Consider the following 27728-nt stretch of genomic DNA (forward strand, 5'->3'; position numbering starts at 1 on the left):
TCTTGTAGGCAGCTTGATTACAAAGTCAGGCTTGGATCTGAAAGCACGGAGTGCAGTCGGTTCAGAGGGATTTAGCTTTGAATGGATAAGGGGAGAGGCAGAGAAATTAAAGGTGGCAAAACAGCAGTAGGAGTAGGCCATTCTGCTCCTCATGCCTGTTCTGCCATTCAATAAAAACATGGCTGATCTATGGCTTAACTCCATATACCTGCTTTTCACCCATATCCATTAATATCTTTGCTTAACAAAAATTTATCAATCTCTGATTAAAATTAACATCTGAACGTGAGAGTTCTGTCCAACTGCATTAATAATAATGGATTTTCTCAGAACTTAAATAGCCTTATGACGATCATCAGCTTCATCTGTGGTTTCAATTGTGTATTCAACCAAAAAGAGCGATTCAATATTCTCTAAATACCAAGACCAACACAATATAGCTTTATGGTATTGAAATTCTAAAGTCTTCCAAGTTTCGAAAAAGATCCAGCTGCAATACAAGCAAAGAAATTACAGAGTGCAATGGTGACATCTGACTGGTCTCAGAGTAAGTACATTCTCAGTCTTTTAATACCATAAAATATTTTCAGTGGACAATTGTTCATTTATATTTCTTTACTTGCCAGATGAATGATTATATGGTCATAGCCCTTATGTCACAAAACATTAGCATGATAATAATACAAGGAGTCCAGTTAATTATTGACTTTGAGTTAGCAAGGATTTGAGTTAGTAATAATAACTGAGCAAAGCAAAAGAGATTTGCTAAAAACTAATCCCAAGTTGTGCTAGTTAATGTGCTTCGTTAGACTGTTAATCAAATTATCATTTTCAAGACAATTCTGATTTCCAACTTCCAGTGATAGCAATTATGCTTTATTCATTCACAGTGGCATCACCCCAGCTAAGCCAGCATTAATTGCCCATCACAGAAAGTGACATCAAGACAAAACTAGCAAAACTGGAGCAAATGGAAATTGGGGGAATATTCTGTGCTGACACAAAGGAAGATGGTTGTGGTTGTTGGACATCAGGCAACTCATCTCCAGGGTATGAGTAAGGGTACAGGTAAGGGGTACGAGGTCAGGGTTGGGGTTAGGATTTGTGGTCGGGTTAACACAACCACAAGAGTTCCTCAGGATGGTGTCCTAGGTACAAACAGCTTCAGCTGCTTCATCAACAACCCTCCTCAATCATACAGTTAGAAGTGGGGTGTTTGCTGATGATTGCACAATGTTCATTGTGACTTCTGAGAGACTGAACATGTCAGAGTCAGAGATTTACAGCACAGATAAAGGTCCTTCGATTCTTTGCACCCACGCCAGTCAAAAACCACCTAATTATTCTAATCTCATTTTCAGCACTTGACCTACGGTCTTGTGTGCCTTAGTATCGGTAAATGAATACCTAAGTAGTTCTTAAATATTAGAACGGTTTCTGCCTCTACCACTCTTACAAGCAGTAAGTTGCAGATTCCCAGAACCCTCAGGAGAAAATGTTTTTCCTCACATCTCCTCTAAATCTCCACCCTTCACCTTAAATCTATGAACACTCGGTCATTGATTCTTCATTCCTGAAGAAGGGCTCATGCCCGAAACGTCGATTCTCCTGCTCTTTGGTGCTGCCTGACCTGCTGCGCTTTTCCAGAAACACATTTTCATCATTGATTCTTCCAACAAGGCCCTAAAGCTTCTTCCTGTTTGCCATTTCTATGCTCCTCAATTTTATATCAATCATGCCTCCTCTCAATCTCTGCTCAAAGGAAAACATCCCCAGTCTGTTAAAACCAAAAGAACTGCAGATACTGTAAATCAGAAACAAAAACAGAAATTGCTAGAAAAGCTCAGCAGGATTGGCAGCAGCTGTGGAGAGAAATCAGAGAGTTCACACTCAGGTCCAGTGTCCCTTCCTCAGAACAGAGTATCACCTCTTCATTGCCCACTGGCAGGCCTCGTCAATGAGGTTGAACAGTTCATACACTTTACCAACCACCTTCCACCCCGACACATCGATGACTGTATCGGCGCTGCCTCATGCTCCCACGAGGAGGTTGAACAGTTCATCCACTTTACCAACACCTTCCACCCCGACCTCAAATTTACCTGGACCATCTCAGACTCCTCCCTCCCCTTCCTAGACCTTTCCATTTCTATCTTGGGCAACTGAATCAACCGACCAACTCCCACAACTACCTAGACTACACCTCCTCCCACCCTGCCCCCTGTAAAAATTCCATCCCATAAACCCAATTCCTTCGTCTCCGCCACATCTGCTCCCAGGAGGACCAGTTCCAATACCGTACAACCCAGATGGCCTCCTTCTTCGAAGACCGCAATTTCCCCACAGATGTGATCGATGATGCCCTCCACCGCATCTCCTCCACTTCCCGCTCCTCCGCCCTTGAGCCCCGCCCCTCCAATCGCCACCAGGACAGAACCCCATTGGTCCTCACCTACCACCCCACCAACCTCCATATACATCGTATCATCCGTTGTCATTTCCGCCACCTCCAAACAGACCCCACCACCAGATATATATTTCCCTTCCCTCCCCTATCAGCGTTCCGAAAAGACCACTCCCTCTGTGACTCCCTCGTCAGGTCCACACCCCCCACCAACCCAACCTCCACTCCTGGCACCTTTCCCTGCAACCGCAAGAAATGCAAAACTTGTACCCACACCTCCCCCCTTACTTCCCTCCAAGGCACCAAGGATTCTTCCATATCCACCACAAATTCACCTGCACCTCCACATACATCATTTACTGTATCTGCTGCACCCGATGTGGCCTCCTCTATATTGGGGAGACAGGCCGCCTACTTGCGGAACATTTCAGAGAACACCTCTGGGACATCCGGACCAACCACCCCATGGCTCAACACTTCAACTCCCCTTCCCACGCCACCAAGGACATGCAGGTCCTTGGACTCCTCCATCGCCAGACCATAGCAACACGACGGCTGGAGGAAGAGCGCCTCATCTTCTGCTAGGAACTCTCCAATCACAAGGGATGAACTCAGATTTCTCCAGTTTCCTCATTTCCCCTACCCCCACCTTGTTCTCAGTCAAATCCCTCGAACTCAGCACCGCCTTCCTAACCTGCAATCTTCTTCCTGACCTCTCCGCCCCCACCCCCACTCCCGCCTATCACCCTCACCTTGACCTCCTTCCACCTATCGCATTTCCAACACCCCTCCCCCAAGTCCCTCCTCCCTATCTTTTATCTTAGCCTGCTGGACACACTTTCCTCATTCCTGAAGAAGTGCTCATGTCCGAAATGTCGATTCTCCTGCTCCTCGGATGCTGCCTGATCTGCTGCGCTTTTCCAGCAACAGATTTTCAGCTCTGATCTCCAGTATCTGCAGTCCTCACTTTCTCCTCGTCAATGATGCCCACATCCCAGGAATGAAATATTTTTTAAAAATTGTCCTATCAGCGTGGTGAAGAGAGTGAATGTTGAAGGCAATGGTTGGGCTATCAATCACACAAGTTGCCTTCTCCAGGATTGGCTTAGAGCTTGGGTGCTTTAGGAGTTGCAGCTATGCAAGTCATAATTTTCCAACACATTCCTGATTCATGACTTGTGATGATATACAGGCTTTGCGAGATAGAGGTAAGTTACCACAGCAATCCTTGTCTCTGACCTGCTCTTATAGCCACAATATAGATATGTATCTAACTGATTCAGTTCTGTTTCTGATCAATGGTAACACCCACAATGCTACATTGATATATACAATGAGTTAAACTGCATTAATGCTCAATGGTCTAAGGTCTATGCAGTTTAAGACAATATAAAACATAAAGAAAAAAGTTTGATAATTAAGCCCTTTAGATCTCATGTAAAGTTGACATTATCATACAAGTCAATATTTGGAAAGTTAAAGTCTCCCATAATAGCTATCCTGTTACTTTCACTCCTAACCAGAACTATCTTTGCAATCTTTTTCTCCACATCTCTGGAACTTTTCGGAGGCCTAACCCCCAACAGGGTTACCTCTCCTTTCCTGTTTCTATCCTCAGCCCATACTACCTCAGTAGATGTGTCCTCTTCAAACATCCTTTCTGCCACCGTAATACTGTCCTTGACTAACAATGCCGCCACGCTCCCCACTCCCCCTGCCAACCTTTTACCACCTTCCCTGTTCTTACTGAAACATCTAAACTCTAGAACCTGCAACAACCATTCCTGTCCCTGCTCCATCCATGTCTTCTAAATGGCCATAACATCAAAGTCCAAAGTACCAACCCATACTGCAAATTCACCCACCTTATTCTGAATGCTCCTGGCGTTGAAGTATACACCTTCAAACCACCTTCCTGTCTTCCAGTATACTCTTGCGACCTTGAAACCTAGTTTATGACCTCACTACTCTCAGTGGAGCTATAATTCAAGTTCCCATTCCCCCTGCTAAATTAGTTTAAACCCTCCCTAAGAGCATTAGCAATTATCCATCCCAGGATATTGGTAGTCCTCTAGTTCAAGTGTAGACCATCCCATTTGTAGAGGTCCCAGAATGAACCTCAGTTATCCATTTATCTGAATCCCTTCTTCTTGCACCATCCCTGTAGCCATGTGTTCAATTGCTCTCTCTCTCCCTCTGTATTCCTTGCCTCACTAGCACGTGGCATTTGTAACAAACCAGAGAAAACAACTCTATTTGTTACAGCTGTAGAAGTGACAAGTTTCATTGAGGCACCACTGGGAATTAGGTTGAGAGAGAAGAAAGATTTGAGAAAAAGATAGAATTTTCTAAATAGGCATTTGGGTAGTTGTGGCTGGTGGGGAGTAGTGGAGGAAGATAGCGATGCGGGCAATGGTGGCAGATGCACAAAGATTGAAGAATGTCAGAATATTTTTGATTTATTATTGTCATACATACCTAGGTACAATTAAAGGTTTTGTTTTGTGTATAGTACAGGTAGATTATACCATACCAAATGCATAAGGATAATAGAATGAGAACTAAGATGTTTTGACTGCAGAGAAGGTGCACAAAGAGTGAAGCCATGGCTTGTGAAATGTGATGTGACTAAATGTCACCTTGAGAAATACCAAGCAGTCAGAACACATTTTCAGAACCAGCGGAATGTCTCAAAACTGCATTAGCAAATATATTCATGGAGCTATCAGCTCTTTCTTCAACTGTTGCACCTGCATCATGTGTCTTTGAACTAATTAGGCAGGGGAGATTTTATAAATAAAAGCCTAGAAAACAGACAAATTTCATTGACAAGGTGGACACCAGGGAACCTTCTGAGAGTCTTTTGGATGGACTGGACATGTCTGGGCATGTTTCAGGAACATTACATTGTAAATCAGTTCCCAGATGCCAGTGGCTGCCTCTCTCTATTTCAATTAAAGTGACTCAGTGAAAGATATCTACTGATGCCAAGTCTAAATTTGACATTGGCTATGTGTTACTTCTGCTTGGGAGTGGATCACCTTTTCTCATGCAGTAATGCCATTCTCAATTCACTACCTACACATGAAAAAGAAACTCCTCAAATTTTGCGGAGAAGGCAGAGAAGTCCTCATACTTGCTGGCACATGTGAAGGCTAAAGGTCTTGATAACCAAATTTGACAGGCAGCTGAACAATCATTCATTTAGTGCAAGCCATGAGCGTCATTCAAGCTCTTGGAGTGGATGCCTGCAGCTATGCATTCTGGAACTTGCATCCTTTCCTGATCAGCTGCCTTCCTTCACTTCCAACCTTGACTAGTCTCCTCGACCCATGCCCATTACATTCCAGCCTCTCTCCCTCCCTTAGAAATCCTGTGTCTCTCGCAATTTAGACTACGTCATCCAATCTTAATATTGGCGTGGCATAAACAAGTAACCATAAATTAAGTGTAGAAAAGGGCCTTTGGCCCATCAAGACTTCATTGACGTAACTATTACGAAAGGTGCACAAATCCCAATTTCCTGCACTTGTCCTGTGTCCTTGAATATTATGATATTTCAAGTACTCATCCAAATATTCTTTAAAGGTTGTAAGGTTTCTGGCCTCCACTATCTTCCCAGGAAATATATTCCAGATTCCCACTATCTGCTGAGTTAAAGTTTTTTTCCCCAAATCCTCTCCTGCCCCTTATCCTAAAACTATTTCCTCCGGTGATTGACCCCTCAACCAAGGGAACAGCTGCTCTGTATTCACCCTGTCCATATCCCTCAAAATCTTATACACCTCAATCCAAGTCTATCTAGTCTCTCCTTTTAGCTCAATTTCTCCATCTCAGACAACATTCTAGTGAACTTCCTGAGGAACATTTCCAGTGCTATCTCCTCCTTCCTGTAGTGTGGTGACCAGAACTGAACAATGTACTCCAATACTCCAACACTTTGTACAATACCAAGATTACCTCCTTGCTATTATACCCAAAGCTACAACTGACAAAAGCCTTCTTAAATATCCTATTCACGTGCACTGACTTCAGGGATCTGTGAATAATTACCCCAAGACCCCTCTGTTTCTCTAAGTTATCAGTGTCCTGTCATTCATGAAATACTCCCACATCTTGTTTCTTCTGCCAAAGTGCACCACTTCACACTTATCAGGTTTAAATACCATCTGGTCATGCAGCATCCGAGCAGCAGGAGAGTCGATGTTTCGGGCAAAAGCCCTTCATCAGGAACTATCCCTTATTAACCCAGCTCCACTAGACACCAGCCTCCAGTCATTCAAACAGCCTTTAACCGCTACTCTTTGTCTCTTATTACTAAGCGATCCATCTCTCCAAGTTTCCTTTAATTCCAAGTGCTTTAACCTTGTCAATCAGTCTCCCATGTGGGACCTTATCAAAAGCTTTGCTAAAATCTATATAAATTGTACTTCCTTCATCCACACATTTGATCAGATTTTCAAAAAATTCTCTGATAAATTTGTTTGTCATGACCTCCCTCTGACAAAGTCATACTGACTATCCCTAATTATCCCATACCTTTCCAAGTGGCTATTAATTCGCTCCTTCAGTGTCCCACACTGATGTGGGACTCACCGATCCATAATTTCCTGGTTCATCCCTACTGCCCTTCTTGAAAAGTGGAAGCACAACAGCCATTCTCTCGTCATCTGGCACTTCCCCCGTTGCCGGAGAGGAATTAAAAATTTGTGCCAGAACCTCTGCAATTTTCTGCCTCACCTCCCACAGTAGTCTGAGATGCAATTTATTCAGGCTAGGAGATTTGTTGTTTTTAGGCCTGACAAAGACTCCAATAGCTCCCCATTTCCAATGGCAAAATATGCAAGTTCCTCACCGTCTTTTTTTCCTGAATTCCGTACCTATGTTCTCCTTTTCCAGAGAGAAGACCAATGAGCAGTATTCATTCAACACCCTTCAATATCCTGCGGCTTCACACACATGTTGCCCCCTTGGTCCCAAACAGGCCCTATTTTTTCCCTGGTTAATCACTTCCTTTTAATGTATTTATAAAATGTTTTAGGATTCTCCCTAATCCTGTTCACAAGTCCTTTTTCATGCCCCTTTTTGCTCTTCTATTGCTTTCCTAAGTGACCTCTTGCACTTCCTGCAATCCTCTAAGGCTGCAGCTGAATTGCTCCCTTTGGACTTGCTACAAGTCTTTCTCTTCTTCCTCATCCAGTCCTGAACTGTCCTAGATATAGAATATAGAACACAGAACATAGAAACGTACAGCACAGAACAGGCCCTTCGGCCCACGATGTTGTGCCAAGGATTATTCCTAATGTAAAATAAAATAATCCTACCTACGCACACCTCGATTCACTGCTATCCATGTGCATGTCCAGCAGACACTTAAATGTCCACCACCACTGCTGGCAACGCATTCCATGCATTCACAACTCTCTGCATAAAGAACTTACCTCTGACATCTCCTCTATACCTTCCTCCTAATATCTTAAAACCCCTCGCCCCAGTCAATCCTGCCCTGGGAAAAAGTCTCTGGCTATTGACTCTATCCATTCCTCTCATTACCTTGAGTACTCGATCAGGTCACCTCTCTTCCACCTCCTCTCCAGAGAGAAAAGTCTGTGCTTAGTCATCCTCTCTTCATAAGGCAAGCCCTCCAATCCAGGTAGCATCCTGGTAAATCTTCTTTACACCTCTCCAATGCCTCTGTATCTTTCCTATAGTAGTGCAACCAGAACTGGACACAATGATCCAAGTGTGGTATCATCAGGGACTTCTAGAGCTGTAGCAAAACCTCGCAGCTCTTAAGTTCGATCCCCTTGATAATGAAAGCCAAAACACCATATGCTTTCTTAACAACCTTATCCACTTGGGTGGCAACTTTGAGAGATTTATGCACTTGAACAGCAAGATTCCTCTGTTACTCCACACATTGCCAAGAATCCTGTCTTGAATCTTATATTCAGCATTCAAGTTCGACCTTCCAGAATGCATCACTTCGCATTTATCCAGGTTGAACTCCATCTGCCTTTTCTCAGCCCAGCTCTGCAACCTGTCTATGTCACACTGCAGCCTGCAAAAGCCCTCAATATTATCAACAGAACCTCCAACCTTTGTGTCGTCTGCAAATTTACTAACCCACCCCTCAATCTCCTCATCCAAGTTATTTATAAAAACTACAAAGAGCAGAGGCCCAAGAACAGAGCATTAATGGGCACCACTCAATACTGACCTCCAGGCAAAATAGTTTCCATCTACAACCACTCTCTGCTTTCGGTCAGCCAACCAATTCTGAATCCAGATAGTCAAATCTCCGTATTCCATACCTCCTGACTTCATAAATGAGCCTACCATGGGGAACCTTATCAAATGCCTTGCTGAAATATGCAGAGTTCTCCAAACTTATTGCTCTTACATTTCCCTCTAAAGGGTACACGTTGGACCTATACTTTTCCAGCTCCTTTTTGAATGCCCCCCCAACTATTCTGCTATAGTCTTAATTGCAAGGAACTGTTCCCAGTCTACTGTGGCATTCTTCAGAAGACAAGTATTAGCTACATACTAATGGCAGGAAGAAATCTACATTGCCAAGTGCATGCTTCTAATATACAGATCTTATTTCCCATCCACACAAAACCTAATTGGGAAGGGAACTTATAAAGTAACTTCTAGGAGAAGCAAGTGTATGCGAAAAGGCTTCTTGACACTTCTGGCAGAAAGCCTGACCGTCACCCCATAACCGCTGCCACTTGCCCACCATCCCCCACTCCTCCATAGAAGGATGGTGGACCTCCTTCCCTGAAGGACATAGTGATCCAGATTGACTTTTCCTGATAATCGACACTGATTTCATGGTCATCATTACACTATTAATTCCAGACTTTTTAAATGAGTCAAAATTCTACCATCTGCCCATTTGGGATTCGAACCAACATGATTGCCATGGTCCCTGGATTAATAGTCGAGCAGTAATACAATTGGACCATTGCCTCCCCATTAGGTACAGAACACAATGGTTGAGACCATGTTCGACAAATTTAAACTAGGTATTATCTCTCATGGTTAGCGCTCATAGAGGGTATGAGTAAACTGTTTGATCCATGTCAGTAGCGACAATATTGGGTTCCATAGCACTACAGATGGAATACTAGACATGGCTGAGATGTGACAAGGAAATGATCACAGAACTGTGCCATGTCCCTCAAGAAAGCTTTCAGTCTTACAGCAAGCTGATGGTAGTACCGACAGTGAGCAGAAAGGTGGACAGTTGTTTTTCACTTCTCCACAACTAGATCCGTCAAGGCAGCAGTGGACAACACAAAAACTCCATTCATTGATAGACCCAACAGGTGATGGAGGCACTATCTGAAAAGAGATGCAATTTGACTATGTTCTCTAAGCTGGAAGGGTAAGCAGGCACTTGGGTTTGTCAGAATAGCAGGATTCCCAATGCAGCAGGGAGCCATCATGCCACCTAGGATGGGGTAGAAGAACTAAAAGAGTTACAATTTCATCAACGTGAAGTTGGTGGGCGACCTTGCACAAAACTGTAGAGTGTGAATGCCCATTACCTGGCAGCAATCTTACAAATTGTAATCTGTTGCAGTCTGCTGGAACAACCATCTTTGGGTGTCCAAGAAGAACCAAAAGATGGTTGCAATGAGACAAATACACCTGGATGATTACCTTATCTTCTCCTTATCTTACCTTATCTCACCATCTGGCCACATGAGGACAATAACCAAATTATGAAAGCCATGCAACCACCATAAAAATCATGGAACAGATCATCACAGTGTTCTCAATCAAAAGCACCTCTGCCTGCAACACTCAGTGGGAGCCTTAACAATCCTTGCTAGGACATCTCTCCAACCTTGTGGTGCATTATTCACTACTTCACCATCTTGAGGGCATTAACACTGCCAGCAAGTATCAGAAAGTCACCTCTGGAGGATGATGAAAAGCACAAAGGTAGAGAATCTGACAGGGAGGATGGAGTCAGGACCATTTCGCACTGGAAGAGCTAACTGAAAATACCTAATAAAACTGTGCATTTCTCAGGAGAACATGGCTTCATCATTTTTTACCTTACCATCCATTTGTGATATTCTAATCACAGCACACTTTTGGCTAAGATCCTGAAATAAAGCTACCAACAAAAAACAACCCATACATCTTTGTCTAAAAGCCCTGACTTTTACATACAAAGGATGTTCACTTATGTTGCATTCGCTTGGTCTTGCTCCTTTGCCTGTACTAATGTCCTATGCTGTGCTCCCCCAATGGCTGCAGCAAGGCGAGCTAAAGTAATAAGTCATACAATGAATATGGGTGTCATCTCTCTGCCTTAGTGCTTCAGTTGCAGAAAACCGTGTTGAGACTGCCAAATGTTGCTTCATTTCAGTTAGTGCATCACCATTTGAGAGGGACACATCATCAAGGGCTAGAAGTGAGTTGGAAAATGTGCCAACCTCACATGCCAATATGTACTCTGTTGCTCTTGCAGGTAGCCAGCAGCATGATTGTAAGTGTGCTAGCTCTATACTAGTATTGGACAATTGAGGAAGTAGCATGAAATTTCATGTTGCCTTGCTTGATGGGAGAAAGTGTAATTGATTCTTGATCACCATCTCTGAAAATGATTATAAACAAATTTTTAACCCAACAAACTTTATATAGTCGTAAAACATGGTCATATGCGATGAGAAATACCTTTCTTCACTATCTAAATTGCACTAAGTTGGTGAAATTATCAATGGTTCATAACTATGATTCTGCATTTCTACATGTTAATTTTATGGCCTTGCAGTAATAGGGGTGACTTTGAATCAGTAGATGTCATGACAAAGAAACATGGTATCCTATTCACCACCTTTGCATGTGTTTTCTCAGTGTGAGTGAACGATCTAATGTCACTCTTGCATGCTCCCCAAGCCTTTGATATTGCTTTTAGCCAAAGCTAAGCCTTCATTCACAGTAACATCATGTAAATCCACTGTATTATTTTCATTGATTTTACGTTCTTCCTCGGAGACAACATATCCTTTCTTTAAGGCACAAAGGTGCTTGTTACTGAATTAGATTTATGTTGATTGATACAAAATTAGGTTGGTCTAGAAAAAACAAATCTGTTAATCATGGTTTTCAGATGGCTAGATGGTGGTTTATACATCTATTCAAGTTCAATAATATTTTTATATGATTATGTGAACAGAACTGTAAACTGAACTTTTGAGATGTTTGATTGATGCCTTATATGTCAATAACACTATTTAATTTGTTGAAGGAGTTCAGCTGAAGCTTACAACTTTATCTTCTCAGCTTGACATCATTTGACCTTGGTGTACAGAAATTGCTTCCAGGTATCAATTTTCCTGTGTTTAAGCTAAGTAAATCCATAATCTGAGTAAATAATATGCAATTTCTCCTGGGTGTCTATTATCTCAATCATTTTAATGTTCTTGCAGAAATTCTTCCACAATTTTCAAAGTTTAATACTATGTTTGCACAAAAAAAAGTACAGGTTGTACAACGTATAAAAAGTTGGCAATAACATTTGGCTGATGGCGTAATTTTTTTTAAAAACAGAAATATGACATTGTTGAATGAACAAGCTAAATCATGCTATTTGGTGTAAACAGTTCTTACAAGAATGAAAAGTCTTAACAAGCTATATGAGAACAGCTGATCTAAGTCATAACAGGTCACAACATCTTTGCTGACGTGTGTTAATTCTAGTGTCAACAGAACTCTGAAAATCAAGGGTGCTTTGCAATAGATGCAGGCAACAGTACAAGTTAAGAGCCAGGCTAGGCCACTTGGCTCTTGAGCTTGCTCTATTGACAAGATAATTACTTATCTGATTGTCATCTCAACTCCATATTCTCACCTACCTTGATTACTCTTTTTTAAATCGAATCCCTACAGTGTGGAATCTAGCCATTAGGCCCGACAAGTCCATACTGACCCGCCGAACAGTAACCCACCCAGACCCATTCCCCTATCACTCTACATTTACCCCTGACTAATGTAACTAAACCTACACATCCCTGAACATCATGGGTAATTTAGTATGGGCAATTTAGTATGGCCAATTCACTTAACCTGCACATTTTTGGACTATAGGAAGGAACTGGAGCACAGCTACCTGAGGCGGGAAGCACAGCTACTATGAGGCAATAGTGCTAACCACTCTGCCGCCCCTTTTCACTCCCTTGCTTAGCAAGAATCTAACTCCTTTATTCTTTCATGGGATATGGGCATTGTTGGAAGGGTAGCATCATTTGACCATCTATAATTGCCAATGAAGGTCATCATGCAGGAGAGGAGTTATACTGTGAAGAGAAGGCTAAAAATGTAATAATCTCCTAGCACCCTCAACCTCTTTTTGCTTCATATTGACTCAAAAGCAGAGGATAAATAAAGTCAAAAAAAAAACAAAAGTGACCATCTTTACCAACAGACTCTGCTGCCGTATGCAAACATGGTAATGTAGGAAGGTGTTGAAATAACTCCATAGAGGCCAGTATCCCATCACCAGGTCATTCTTTATTTATTTACAGGTAATCAGTCCTTGACTGTCATACTGCCTCAGAGTCAGATACCAGTCTGTCAGTATATCTCACACTCACCCTTTTTATATGTCAGCCAGGGCTCCTTGAGTAGACCAGATTAATAGCCCCAATCAGGGAATCATACTTTCTGATGTCCAGCTGGCTGACCTCATTACAATCACTACATACCTCCCCTTCTGAGTCTGTGAAAATAAGCTAGTCCTTCTTCTTGGAGAGCCTCCTGAGGTGTTTTAGCATTGGGTCAGGTTATTCTGACTTGGTGTCCGATATGGGCAGCATTTAATGCATAGAGAGCTCACTCCTTGTGCCACGGCACCCTCAGTAGAATTTCACTCTCTTCTTCTGGCAGCAAGGGGTCGAGGCGGCTACATCTATCATTTCGATCTCTACTTCAGAGGATTCAATAATACCTGACACAAAGGAGGAATCCATGCATTCCTGCAGCATTTCTGAAAGTTCCAAAGTGCAAGGTACGTTTTGCTCCTGCACCAATTGCGACTTTACAGCTTTCATATAGTTCAAATGCTTATTCGGTACCATTGTATCTACCCGAACTTTATTTGTCACTGGCCCTGACCTCGCATCAACCATATCTCTTTCCCATGCAGGGTAGTTTCTGTGATTCTTATATCAAACTTGGTCCCCTGTATCAAAATGACTTGTCCTCTTTAAACTGGCCAAGTAGGGGTTTGTGGTCAGTGATTATCACAAATTTTCATCCATAAAGGTATTAGTGGAAGTTACTGACTATAAATATGACTACCAATCCTTTTGTTTTTATCTGGGTATATTGATGCTCTGCGCTAACCAAATTCCTGGATGAATAAGCCATTGGGTGTTCCTTTCCACTGGGTTGCCAATGAACTAATGCCACCCCAATGCTTTACAGATAGGTATCGCATGTCAATATTTGATCTTTCTTAGGATCATAGTGTACGAGCACCTTAGAGAATGATGGTTGTTTCTTTACTTCATTGCAAGCTAGGGCTTGTCTATGTGACCATTTCAAAGACTGACCCTTTTTAGGAGCTGATGCAAAGATGTAGGATGGATGCCAGGTTATGTATGAACTTTTCAAAGTAACTTTTCAGCTAAAGAAATTATCTAAGATCTGGGACAGAATTGGGGCACCTTTGATCACCCTCACTATCTTGCAACAGGTGTCACCCAGATTGTCAACTCTATAGACCAAGTAGGTCACTTGAAGGGCCTCGAATGCATTTTTCCCTTTATAGGTGTACGGTCACCTTGGAAAACACCTTAGGATTATATCCAAGTTCAAAAGTGTTCCTTATTTGTTTTCCCTGTTATCAGAATGTCATAAATGTGTATGTTGACATGAGGTAGACCATGTAATATGTTCTCCGCTGTCCACTGAAAAATTGACCAGGCTGACAATACCCCAGATGGCAATCTCGTATATTGGTATGAGCACTTATGGGTATTATTTATAGCATACTCCTGGGAATCCTGCTCTAAATGCAATTCCACGTAAGCGTGGCGCAGGTTCAGCTTCATGAAGGATGCAAATACCACTCCGGCAGCTTTGTGCATACGTCTTCTATCCAAGGGATTAGGTCTTTATTTCCAGCTATGAAAAATGGCTTATTATTTGTTTAAAATCCCCACAAAGGTGAACTGACCTGTTGGGTTTCAAAATCAGTGCAACCAGTGCTGCCCATTCTGCGAACTGAACTGGTTTAATGATTCCTTCACTTTCCAGCCTTCTGACTTTTGCCTCTACTGTTGCCTGTAAGGCAAATAGCACTGGGCAGGTCTGGAATAATCACAGAATTGCTTCCTGGTCAACATGCATGGTGGTCTTGGCTCCTCTGATAGTCCCATGCCAGTACTGACCTCCATTAGAACCAGATGACCATTTAGCTTGGTTTTGAAGTTGATGTTTCCACTGTACAAACTCTCTTGGATGTTAGCCTGTGTGTTTTTACTCAATTTAGGTCTTGTAGGACTATTTTACTGTCTCGTGTCCACATGTTGGCAATAACTAAAATGGCTTGCTGGCCAGGATCCTGAAGAAACATTTAATGCTGAGGTTTGGCTTTAATTTGAGGTTTTGCTGTGGGCTGACTTCAAGTCCCTCTGATCAATATATAATCAGCTCTGATATAATGTGATTGCTCAGTTCCTGTGCAATCCCACATTATAAGAAAATCACTTAATAACAGCACCATTTAAACCAATGGGACTGGAATTGTGTTATAGCCAATATAGGTGAGAAAAGTTCCCATGTACAATTAATGGTCTAAATTCTTCAATCGCATCATAGCCAATTCGCATTGAAGAAATGTGCATTATAGCAAAAGCAACTGCATGTCCTGAGTGAAGTTATGCAATTGCATTCACCCCTCCCTGATTGGGGTTACTAATCTGGTCAAATCAGAAAAATCATATTCTGAGAGGTCTGGCTGATTGACTTCATTCACCTATTGTACTCTATGCTACTTTCTCCCCACCTCTTCCCTCCTCTCATTTATCTCTCCACCCTGAAGGCACTCTGCCTCTATTCCTGATGAAGGGCTTTTGCCTGAAACGTTGATTTTCCTGCTCCTCGGATACTGCCTGAACTGCTGTGCTTTTCCAGCACCACTTTAATCTAGAATCTGATTGACTTCATTACAATCACAATAGATATTGGCACAGAGAAAGGACGCCAGGAGTAAACAGTTTAGTCCTTGGACCCTGCTTCATTATTTAACAAGATCATGACTGAGGAGACCCACCATAGCTCCAACTTCACATCTGCTCCCACCTCAAAGTTCAGACACCGCCGTTTCTCAAAACTCTAACTCAATATTGAATAAATTCAATGACCCAGCTTCCATGCTTTCTGGGAATGTGACCTTTAAAATTTCTTTCTCTACTATAAAATGCAATCCTTTTATTTGTAAATTGTGCTTCCTAATTCTAGTCTCCCCCAAATGCATCAAGTGAACCTTCTTTGAACTATTTCTAATGCAATTATGTCTTTTTTAAGTCAGATAACCAAACTGGAAACAATATGGAAACACAGAAATTAAGGACAGAAGTGAGCCATTCAGCCCTTCCAGCCTGCTTCACTATTCATTATGACTGTGGTTGATCATCCAAATCAACATTTGAGTTTGCCCCATATCTTTTGATTCCTTTAACCCCAAGTGTTATATCCAACCCCTTCTTGAAATCGTAAAATGTTTTGGCCTCATCTGCTTTTGGTGATAGCAAATTCTACCCTTATAGAGTTTTACAGAATGGAAACAGACCCTTCGGTCCAACTTGTCCATGCTGACCAAATATTTTAAATTAATCTAGTCTCATTTACCAACATTTGTCTCATACCCTTTTAAACCCTTCCTATTTATATACCCATCCAAATGCCTTTTAAATGCTGTAAATGTACCAGCCTCCACTACTTCATCTGGCAGCTCATTCCATAAATCCACCATATTGCATGAAACATTTGCTACCTGGGTCCCTTTTATATCTTTCCCCTCCCAACTTAAACCTATACCCTCCAGTTTTGGACTTCTCTATTCTGGGGAAAAGACCATGGCTATTCACCCTATCCATATCCCTCGTGACTTTATCAACTTCAATAAGGTCATTCCTCAGTCTCCAATGCTCCAGAGAAAAAAGCCCCTGCCTATTCAGCCTCTCCCTGGAGCTCAAACCCACCAACCTAGCAACATCCTTATAAATCTTTTCTACAGGCTTTCAAGTTTCATAACATCTTCCCTATATCAGGGAGACCAGAACTGAATGCAGTATTCCAAAAGTGACCTAATATTCAGACCAGGCGTAACATGACATCCCAACTCTTATAGTCAATGCACTGACCAAATTAAGGCAAGTCACCAAAACCATGCAAAACCTTCCTACTTTTACATTTCATTTCCTTTGCAATGAACAGCAGCTTTCCATTTGCCTTCTTAATCACTTATTATACCTGCATTGAACTATATGTGATTCATGTATGATAACTCCAAGATCACTCTGCTTCGTAAACTCCAACAATCTCTCCCCATTTAAATATTACACTGCCCATCAATTCTTCATACCAAAGTACACAAGTTCAAACTTTCCTACATTATATTCCATCTGCTAAACTTTCTGCTCATTCATTTAATCTTTGTAGACACTGTTTCCTTCAGATACCTACTTTCCCAGCTATCTTGGTGGATTTAGCGGCTTGGCTCCTCCATTCAAATACTGACACAGATTATAAATAGTTGAGGCAATAAAAACTGATCCTGTGGTACTCCATTAACTGTAGTTTGCCAACACACAAAAGACTATTCTATATTTAAACATTGCTAAAAAGAGATCTTAAGTCCAGTTTTTTTATCTTTTACACATCAAGACTAAGATGCAAGAAGATCAACTTAGAAACAGCAGGTTACACATTATGAGATGAAGGGGAGACTGAGAGGGCATGGTTAAGTATAAAGTTATGACGGGCACAGACAGGGGAGAAGGGAAGCAACTTTTCCTCTTGGTGGAAAGATCGATGATCAGGAGTATAGATATAAGGTAAGGGGCAGAAGGTTTGCAGGGTGGTGGGAATCTGGAACTCACTATCTGCAAGGATGGTAGAAGCAGAAACCCAGATAACACTTAACTATTATTTAGATGTACATTTGCAATGCCAAGACGAACGAGGCTATGGGCAAAGTGCTGGAAAATGGGATTAGGTGGGTGTTTTTGATGGGCCGAAGGACCTTTTTTTTCTGTGCTGTAAACCTCTATGGCTCTAAGGGGCTAATTAGTTGGATTGCAGTTGGTATTGAGATGATTAGTTCAGGGCATGCAATGGGTATGCAGCTAAGACTGACAGCTCTTCAATGCAAAAGATGCAACATACAGATACATTCTTTTTGCCTACAAAGAAAAGGGCTTTGCATGTGAATAAATGTAGCTTCTAGCGTGCACAAATAAATCTGCAGACAGCATTTCTTCCAAGTTTTCTTTCTTCAGAGCAAGCCTCCAAGTTACATGCATGGCAGCAACTTCCAGAATGCTGCAATCCACTCTGGCTGCACTATCTAGAGTGAATGTTCACAGACAGCCTGACTGACAATTTTGAATTTGTTTTTAGTTTAATTCTTAGCTCAGTTAAGATTATTTAGTAAATATTGTCAATAGCAGAATCACATCTAAAGTTGGACACCATGTTCAGTATCACAAGCATGACCTGATTAAACATGGTCAGAATGCTGCTCAGGGTGGGTAATCAAAGAGATTAGTTGTTGTGACATATGACCTATATATCTGGCATCACCTGGCAATGAAACTTACATACACATGACGGACAGGCCAATCATCATTTTGGTTTGTTGGCAGCATCCCATCAGTGGAGTCCATATTGATATGGGTGATGTAATTTCTGCAGTTTAACTAAGGGTTAATAAGTAAGGGCAAACTGTGAGACTGAATGTAAGTTAGCCTGGAAACAGGGAGAAACTGTTATGTCAAAAACATGGCAGTTTGTAACCTTGAATGAAACTGACGTAAGCTGTTAATTAAAACTAGGCTGCTATGAAGCTAGGTAACCTTATAGAACATAGAACATAGAACATAGAAGGATACAGCGCAGTACAGGCCCTTCGGCCCTCGATGTTGCGCCGACCGAATCCTACCTAACCTATACTAGCCCAATAACTTCCAAATGCCTATCCAATGCCCGCTTAAATGACCATAAAGAAGGAGAGTTCACCACTGATACGGGCAGGGCATTCCATGAACTCACAACCCGCTGTGTGAAGAATCTACCCCTAACATCTGTCCTATACCTACCACCCCTTAATTTAAAGCTACGTCCCCTAGTAACACCTGACTCCATTAGCGGTAAAAGGTTCTTAGTATCTACCCTATCTAAACCCCTAATCATCTTATACACTTCTATCAGATCTCCCCTAAACCTTCTCTTCTCCAATGAGAACAGCCCCAAGTGCCTCAGCCTTTCCTCATAAGATTTTCCTACCATTCCAGGCAACATCCTGGTAAACCTCCTCTGCACTCGTTCTAAAGCTTCCACATCCTTCCTATAGTATGGCGACCAAAACTGCACACAATACTCCAGATGAGGCCTCACCAGAGTCTTATACAACTGCAACATGACCTCAGGACTCCGGAACTCAATTCCTCTGCCAATAAAGCCCAGTACACCATATGCCTTCCTCACAGCACTATTTACCTGGGTGGCAACTTTCAGAGATCTGTGTACATAGACACCAAGATCCCTCTGCTCATCCACACTACCAAGTAGCCTACCATTAGCCCAGTAATCCATCATCTTGTTATTCCTACCAAAGTGAACGACTTCGCACTTAGCTACATTGAATTCCATTTGCCACATTTCCGCCCAGCTCTGCAACTTATCTATATCCCGCTGTAACCTACCACTTCCTTCCTCACTATCCACAACTCCACCGACTTTTGTGTCATCCGCAAACTTGCTTACCCAGCTTTCAAGTCCTTCCTCTAGATCATTTATAAAGATAACAAAAAGCAATGGTCCCAAAACAGATCCTTGTGGTACACCGCTAGTAACTGCGCTCCAAGATGAACATAATCCATCAACTACTACCCTCTGTCTCCTTCCAGCCAGCCAATTCCTAATCCAAACCTCTAATGTATCCTCAATGCCATACCTCCGAAGTTTTAGCATTAGCCTACCATGGGGAACCTTATCGAACGCCTTACTAAAATCCATATACACAACATCTACAGCTTTACCCTCATCCACTTCCTTAGTCACCTTCTCAAAGAACTCAATAAGGTTTGTGAGGCACGACCTGCCCTTCACAAAACCATGCTGGCTATCCCTGATCACGTTATTCCTACCCAGATGTTCATAAATCTTATCCCTTACCATTCTCTCTAAGACTTTGCCCACCACTGAAGTCAGACTCACTGGCCTATAGTTACTAGGGCTATCCCTACTCCCTTTCTTGAACAATGGGACCACATTCGCTATCCTCCAGTCCTCTGGTACTATTCCTGTTGACAACGACGACATAAAAATCCAGGCCAATGGCTCTGCTATCTCCTCCCTAGCTTCCCATAGGATCCTGGGGTAAATGCCATCAGGCCCAGGAGACTTATCTATATTCATCCTTTCCAATATTCCCAAAACCTCTTCCCTGCATATTTCCAGGGCATCCATTCTAATTATTTGTGATTCCATATTCACATCAGCAACAGTGTCCTGTTCCTGAGTGAATACTGATGAAAAGTACTGATTTAATGTCTCTCCAATCTCCTCTGCCTCCACACACAACTTCCCACTACTATCCTTGACTGGACCGATACCTACCCTAGTCATCCTTTTATTCTTGACATACCTATAGAAAGCCTTTGGGTTTTCCCTAATCCTACCAGCTAAAGACTTTTCATGTCCCCTTCTCGCTTCTCTTAGCTCCCTCTTTAGCTCCTTCCTGGCTACCTTATAACTCTCAATCGCCCCTACTGAACCTTCACGCCTCATCTTTACATATGCCGCCTTCTTCCCTTTCACAAGGGACTCCAATTCCTTACTAAACCACGGCTGCCTCACAAGGCCCTTTACACCATGCCTGACTGGTACATACCTATCGAGGACACGCAGTAGCTGCTCCTTGAACACTCCCCACATCTCATTAGTGTTCTTCTCTTGAAGCCTGTTTTTCCAATCCACACATCCTAAGTCATGCCTCACTGCATCATAATTTCCCTGTCCCCAGCTATAGCTCTTGCCCTGCGGCGCACGATTATCCCTCTCCATCACTAAAGTAAAAGTCACCGAGTTGTGGTCACTGTCCCCGAAGTGCTCACCTACCTCCAAGTCTAACACCTGGCCTGGTTCATTACCTAGAACCAAATCCAATATAGCCTCCCCTCTTGTTGGCCTGTCGACATATTGTGTCAGGAAACCCTCCTGCACACATTGTACAAACACCGACCCATCTAATGAACTCGAGCTATAGCTCTCCCAGTCAATATCTGGGAAGTTAAAGTCCCCCATAACAACCACCCTGCTACCTTCACTCTTTTCCTGAATCATCCTCGCAATATTATCCTCTACTTCTCTAGGACTATTAGGAGGCCTGTAGAAAACACCTAACAGGGTGACCTCACCTTTCCTATTTCTAACCTCAGCCCAAACTACCTCAGATGGCAAGTCCTCTTCCATCGTCCATTCCACTGCTGTGATACTGTCTTTGACAAGTAATGCCACGCCTCCCCCTTTTTTACCCCCATGTCTGATCCTACTAAAACATTTGAACCCTGGAACGTGCAACAGCCATTCTTGTCCCTGTTCTACCCACGTCTCTGTAATGGCCACAACATCGAAGTCCCAGGTACCAACCCACGCTGCAAGTTCACAACCTTGGCAATAATACAATAGAAGCTCTTAAAATATTAGAAACATACAGATAACCAAGGCCTGGGATAGAGAAAAATAATGTAATGTTTAAGAAACAGGTGGCCATGATACAATAGTAGCTCTCAGAATATTAGAAACATACAGATAATCAAAGCGTTGGCAGAGAGAAGTGTGAAAGGTTTTGACCAATGGAATTGTTAAAAACAATATAAATCAAAGAATTGGCAGAGAAAAGCGTGAAATGTTTTAACCAATGGAATTGTCATTAATGTTTTTACATGTAAAAATAATGTATAAATATCAGTGCTGTAAAATCTTCCGGCGCGATTTTCCGAAGCTTTATTTTTTGGAAGCCGCCCAAACTTGCAAGTTTGAAATAAACATCCGTTGCTCATTTGTGTGTCTCGCAGCATTTCGATTTGCCACGGGAAAAGCGGTAGCCGGAGGGGATGAGGGCTGGTGCTGACAGCTTGGAGTTCGCCTCCTAGGACGGGACCTTGTGGACAGTCTCCCTTGAAGTCAAGGGTTAAAGGACAGTCCGCGGTCGGCAGAGTGTGGAGGCAGAACTCGGTTGATCTGAATCATAGCCCTAGTGTAGAGTAGTTAGCAGAGTGTCAGGGACTATTCTCCAGAGATTTAGAATACCTAGACAGAATTCACTTATAACAATATCATCCATATATTTACTGCAAAGTAGCAATATGAGGCATCTATTCCTCAAACATTTGAATACTGTCACTCATGTGTTACAAAGATGAAATGTAGGATCACAAACTATTTACTGCAGTAACAACATGCAACCCATCATGCCTGTACCCACCCTCTGAGTTTTGTGATTTTGTGCATTTTCCACAAAACCCTATATATTGGACAATTATTTAAATACAAACAGAGGAGGCGATGGCTTGGTGGTATTATTGCTGGACTGTTAACCCAGAGACCCAGATAATGTTCTGGAGACCCAAGTTCAAATCCCGCCACGGCGGAATTTGAATTCAATTAAAAAGAAATCTGGAATTAAGAGTCTAATGGTGACCACAAAGTCATAGCCTGAAAAACCCATTTGGTTCATTAAATGTCCTTTAGGGAAGGAAAGTGCCATCCTTAGCTCGTCTGGCCGACATATGACTACAGATCCATAGCAACATGGTTGATTCTTAACTAGGGATAAGCAACAAAGCTAACCCAGCCAGTGATGTCTTCATCCTCTGTATGAATTAAAAAACAGATATAATGGGCTGAATATTATGTTATATTGGCAGAGTGTCAGTTTTGTCAAGTCTTCTGAGGGGTTCCTAGCCACATCATAGCAAACACGCTCGACTAATTCGGCGAAAATGAGGACTGCAGATGCTGGAGATCTGAGTCAAGATTAGAGTGGTGCTGGAAAAGCACAGCAGATCAGGCAGCATCCGAGGAGCAGGAAAGTCAACGTTTCAGGCGGGAGCCATTCATCAGGAATGCTCCTCGGATGCTGCCTGACCTGCTGTGCTTTTCCAGCACCACTCAAATCTTGACACTCCATTAATTACTTACTCTGCTCCTTGGGCACTCCTCTTGCCTGAGTCTAGCCCCAAATAGAGTCATAGAGATGTACATCATGGAAAAAGACCCTTCGGTCCAACCTGTCCATGCCGACCAGATATCCCAACCCAATCTAGTCCCACCTACCAGCACCCGGCCCATATCCCTCCAAACCCTTCCTATTCATATACCCATCCAAATGCCTCTTAAATGTTGCAAGTGTACTAGCCTCCAACTCTTCCTCTGGCAGCTCATTCCATACCCGTACCACCCTCTGTGTGAAAACATTGCCACTTAGGTCTCTTTTATATCTTTCCCCTCTCAACCTAACCCTATGCCCTCTAGTTCTGGACTCCCTGACCCCAGGGAAAAGACTTTGTCTATTTACCTTATCCATGACCCTCATAATTTTGTAAACCTCTATAAGGTCACCCCTCAGCCTCCGACGCTCCAGGGAAAACAGCCCCAGTCTGTTCAGCCTCTCCCTGTAGCTCAGATCCTCCAACCCTGGCAACATCCTTGTAAATCTTTTCTGAACCCTTTCAAGTTTCACAACATCTTTCTGATAGGAAGGAGACCAGAATTACACGCAATATTCCAACAGTGGCCCATCCAACATCCTGTACAGCCACAACATGACCTTCCAACTCCGGTACTCAATACTCTGACCAATAAAGGAAAGCATACCAAACGCCCTCTTCACTATCTACCTCTTCTACCTGCAACGCCACTTTCAAGGAGCTATCAACCTGCACTCCAAGGTCTCTTTGTTCAGCAATACTCCCAAGGACCTTACCATTAAGTATATAAGTCCTGCTAAGATTTGCTTTCCCAAAATGCAGCACCTCACATTTATCTGAATTAAACTCTATTTGCCACTTTTCAGCCCATTGGTCCATCTGGTCAAGATCCTGTTGTAATCTGAGGTAACCTTCTTCACTGTCCACTACGCCTTCAATTTTGGTGTCATCTGCAAACTTACTAACTGTACCTTTTATGCTCGCATCCAAATCACTTATGTAAATGACAAAAGTAGAGGACCCAGCACTGATCCTTGTGGCACTCCACTGGTCACAGACCTCCAGTCTGAAAAACAACTCTCCACTACCACCCTCTGTCTTCGAACCAGTTCAAATCATCACGTGCAATTCACCAGTGAGGGATATTCTGTAACTGACCAGTATCCCTGCTGCCAGTTCCATCTTTAATAGGTTGCTGTGCATCCAAAGAGCACTGTTACTTCAGAGCTGGTCTGCACAGCTCCTGACCTTTACCCGGACCTGGCAGACAAGGGGAATTTACCTGCATTGTTGCAAGATGTGGTCTACATCACAACAGAATACGTCAGCCAGATCAGAGGGTGCTACCTCAGTCAACGCAATCTCACATTTCTGTGCATTCCTTCTGATGGCTAAGGAGGAGGTCAATGATATTCCCCAGTGTAAGTGCCACCATTTTCTTTTCAATAGCTCACACTCACTCTCCTCTCTATTATTGTACACATCTTCCACTCTCAATATTGAGACGACACCAAGAACAGCTATGTAAGAATCCTACTCATTGACTACAGTTCAGCCTTAAACACTATTATCCCCTCGAGACTGATTACTAAACTTAGTGATCTCGGACCATGCCCCACTCTCTGCAACTGGATCCTCAGTTTCCTGACCCACAGGCCACAATCAGCAAAGATTGAAGATAATATTTCATCCTCACTAACACTCAACACTGGAACCCCCCAGGGGTGGGTACTCAACCCCCTACTGTACTCACTGTACACCCATGACTGTGTCGCCAAATTCCAGACTAATGCCATTTACAAGTTTGCTGATGACACCACCATAGTCGGTCGAATCTCAGATAGCGACAAAACAGACTACAGACTGAAGGTGGAAGACCTGGAAAAATGATGCACTGAGAACAAGCTAGCTCTCAATGCCAGCAAAACCAAGGAACTTATTATTGACTTTCAGCGGAATGCTCCTCACGCTCCCCCTACACATTAACAGCACAGAGGTGGAATGAGTGGAGAGTGTCAACCTCCTGGGAGTGGTGATCCACAACAAGCTTTCTTGGACTCTTCATTTGGACGCACTGGTTACAAAGACCCAACAATGTCTCTTCTTCCTCAGGCAGCTGAGGAAATTTGGCATGACGGCGAATACCCTTGCCAACTTTTATAGGTGCGCCATCAAGAGCATTCTGTCCAGATGTATCACTACCTGGTATGGCAACTGTCACATTCAAGACTGGTTTCAGAGAGTGGTGAACTCAGCCCGGACAATCACAAAGGCCAACCTCCCATCTATCAAATCCATCTACCAGACTGTCAAGGAAAGGCCGCCAGCATTCTCAAAGATCCATCCGACCATAGCAATGTTTTTCTACAACCTCTACCATCGGGGAGAAGGTACAGAAGCCTGAACACACGCACCAGCCAATTTTGAAACAGTTTCTACCCTACTGTTGTTAGAATACTGAATGGACTCAAACTCTTAGCATTCGCCTGTACCTTTGTTTTGGTTTTTGCCGCTGTTTACCTATTATTTACTTATCTATGCTACTTAACTCTGTGATCTGCCTGCATTGCTCGCAAGACAAAGCTTTTCACTGTGCCTCGGTACACATGACAATAAATTCAATTCAATTCAAAATATTGCTTTAAGAGGTGCATTTTGGGTTTTTTTTTAAATGAAGAAAGGTTGAGACAGGCATTGTGCGGTCTGCCCAAAGCCAATAGAGTAAACATCTTGTGAGGCTTTTCAATTTTTTTAAAAGTTTGGAACAATAGAAGTACTCTGAATGGGTGGGGTCAAGCTCTCACAGAATCAGCTTTTTGCAGTTGATGCGGTCTTGAAGCTGGATGTGGGAACGCTTATTCCTCTCTCCGGTACAGCTAAAAGCTGGGGTTCTCTTCTGGCTGCTATAATTCCATGTGAGACAACCCATTTTACTGAAATTGCCTTTGCCAAGTGTGTGTTTATGGGATTTTGCTATATTGAAACAATTAATTCGTAGTATGTACTATCTTGTTAAGCATTTCAATAGTTACAGTTGAGTTAATTCTTTAATTTTTATTTCATTTGCATTTTAACTGTAGTGCAAAAATAGCATGTTTTGCTTTAAATCAAGTAATTTGACCAAGATAATTACACCTGGGACGCAACGCTTACCTTATCTTTAAATATAAGAAAAGGTTACGGTCTAAGCTATCTTCTTAATATACTCTGAGGGGGGTTTGGTTTGACCCATAATACAACTGCCTGCAATATCTTATCTTACTTAATGTCACCCAACCCAAGCTCTGACCCCACTACGCCTGCATGCCCTCTGCAGTGCATACTCATTTGCTTGGGACACCTCCCCACCTGCACATTAAGTAACACATGTCACCTGCTTTCATTTCCCATCATGCCCCTCTCCCTCGCATTCCAGGAGCAAAATAATCCAAAATATGGCAGAAAAGGTTAAGTGGTGGACCGCCTGATATTCAGCTCCTCAACTCTTATGTAGAAAAAATCCTGACTCTGACTGCCTCAAATGACTGACTGACTCTGAAACCAAGTCCCTGGACTGGTATCGAAGGCTGCCTTGACTACTGTGCTTGGAATTCTTGACTGTAGGGTCTCTCTCCATGACCTGACTGAGAACTACCGACAATGGCAATCTTCCTGGTATCCATGCCATGGCATTACAGCTGACCTGACAGGCCAGGCACAAAAAGACAAGGCAAGACAGGGATGCTATTCAGGTATGTTCAGATTGCATGAGTGCTATGACAGTCTGGTCCAATTCATGAAATGGGCCCAAATTTGATTACAAAGTGTCCTTGTTGCAGCAATACAATGACAGCTTCTATTTCACCAGAAGATGCAGCACTGAAGTGCAAAATTGTACTGAGTGGATCAGAGATATGCCATATGGAGTCTTGGAGGCTAGTACACGCCAGAAGTCGATGTCCATGAATACAGGGTGTGTGTGGATGGTGTCCACGGAGTGTGTCCTGAGACGTTGGCATCTGGTGTCTAACACAGAGAGCCAAAGGAGCAAACAGAGGCTCTGAAGTTGCCAGATATCCATTCTGACTTCCATGTTGAGAATTCTCGGCAAATTCAGTAATGTAGGAATCTGTACATTTAATGAGTTGGCGTATACAATTAGTAACTTTATTAACAAGCAATAAGCTCCTTTAAGAGAAAACATGTCACATGCTCGTGAGAATTTCACTTTTGACAACTGGAAGTTGCTTAGAAGATATAGCAAGTTGCCAGTGAAGTTGAGATTGACCTTGTTAGATTTCCCACATGATTCTATCACATTTTTCACCATAACCAACAATGATCAGATCCTCTGAAGAATACACCCAATGCCCTCATTAATACCTTAATTTAACCCAGGCTGTGCATTCCAGTTGCAGCCTGATTAATTTGCTCATACGGCCTCAGACAGCCTGGAAGAAGCCCAAGGCGAAATTGGACTGCAATGAGCCAACCTTTACATACATTCTATTTCAGCAATAACAGTTGGTTATTAGCGGAAGTATAGTTCTAAGAATAAAAAATATCCTTGAATGCAGCCTGTTGTTCTTGGCTAAGAAAGCCTGTTGGCTGAATAAATATCCCTGCAAGCAAACTCCTTCAACAACATTTTGCAGCTTCTTCTTGTCGGTACTCTTTTGTTGATTCTCTAGGAAATAAAATGGTTAGAAGGACCCTGACAAAGAGAAAAATACATTGCCAGATATCCCTCAAAAGTCTAAATTACAACATCCATGAAATAACAGAAGAAAATCATATTTTAACATCTGATTGGGGTAATGGCAATAGCTGCTTGAAGTTTTACAAACAAAAAGTAGATAAACAGAATAATATTTTTG

The 27728-nt window shown here is 42.5% G+C and overlaps 1 protein-coding gene across 4 annotated transcripts in view; it reads right to left on the reverse strand.

Moving 5' to 3' along the window:
• Positions 1 to 27728, reverse strand: part of gjc2 (gap junction protein gamma 2) — a 191775-nt gene that overhangs the window by 53159 nt on the left and 110888 nt on the right. The gene's annotated exons all lie outside the window — the stretch shown is intronic.

This window comes from Hemiscyllium ocellatum, chromosome 5, assembly GCF_020745735.1.
Source record: "Hemiscyllium ocellatum isolate sHemOce1 chromosome 5, sHemOce1.pat.X.cur, whole genome shotgun sequence".
Taxonomy (NCBI): Eukaryota; Metazoa; Chordata; class Chondrichthyes; order Orectolobiformes; family Hemiscylliidae; genus Hemiscyllium; species Hemiscyllium ocellatum.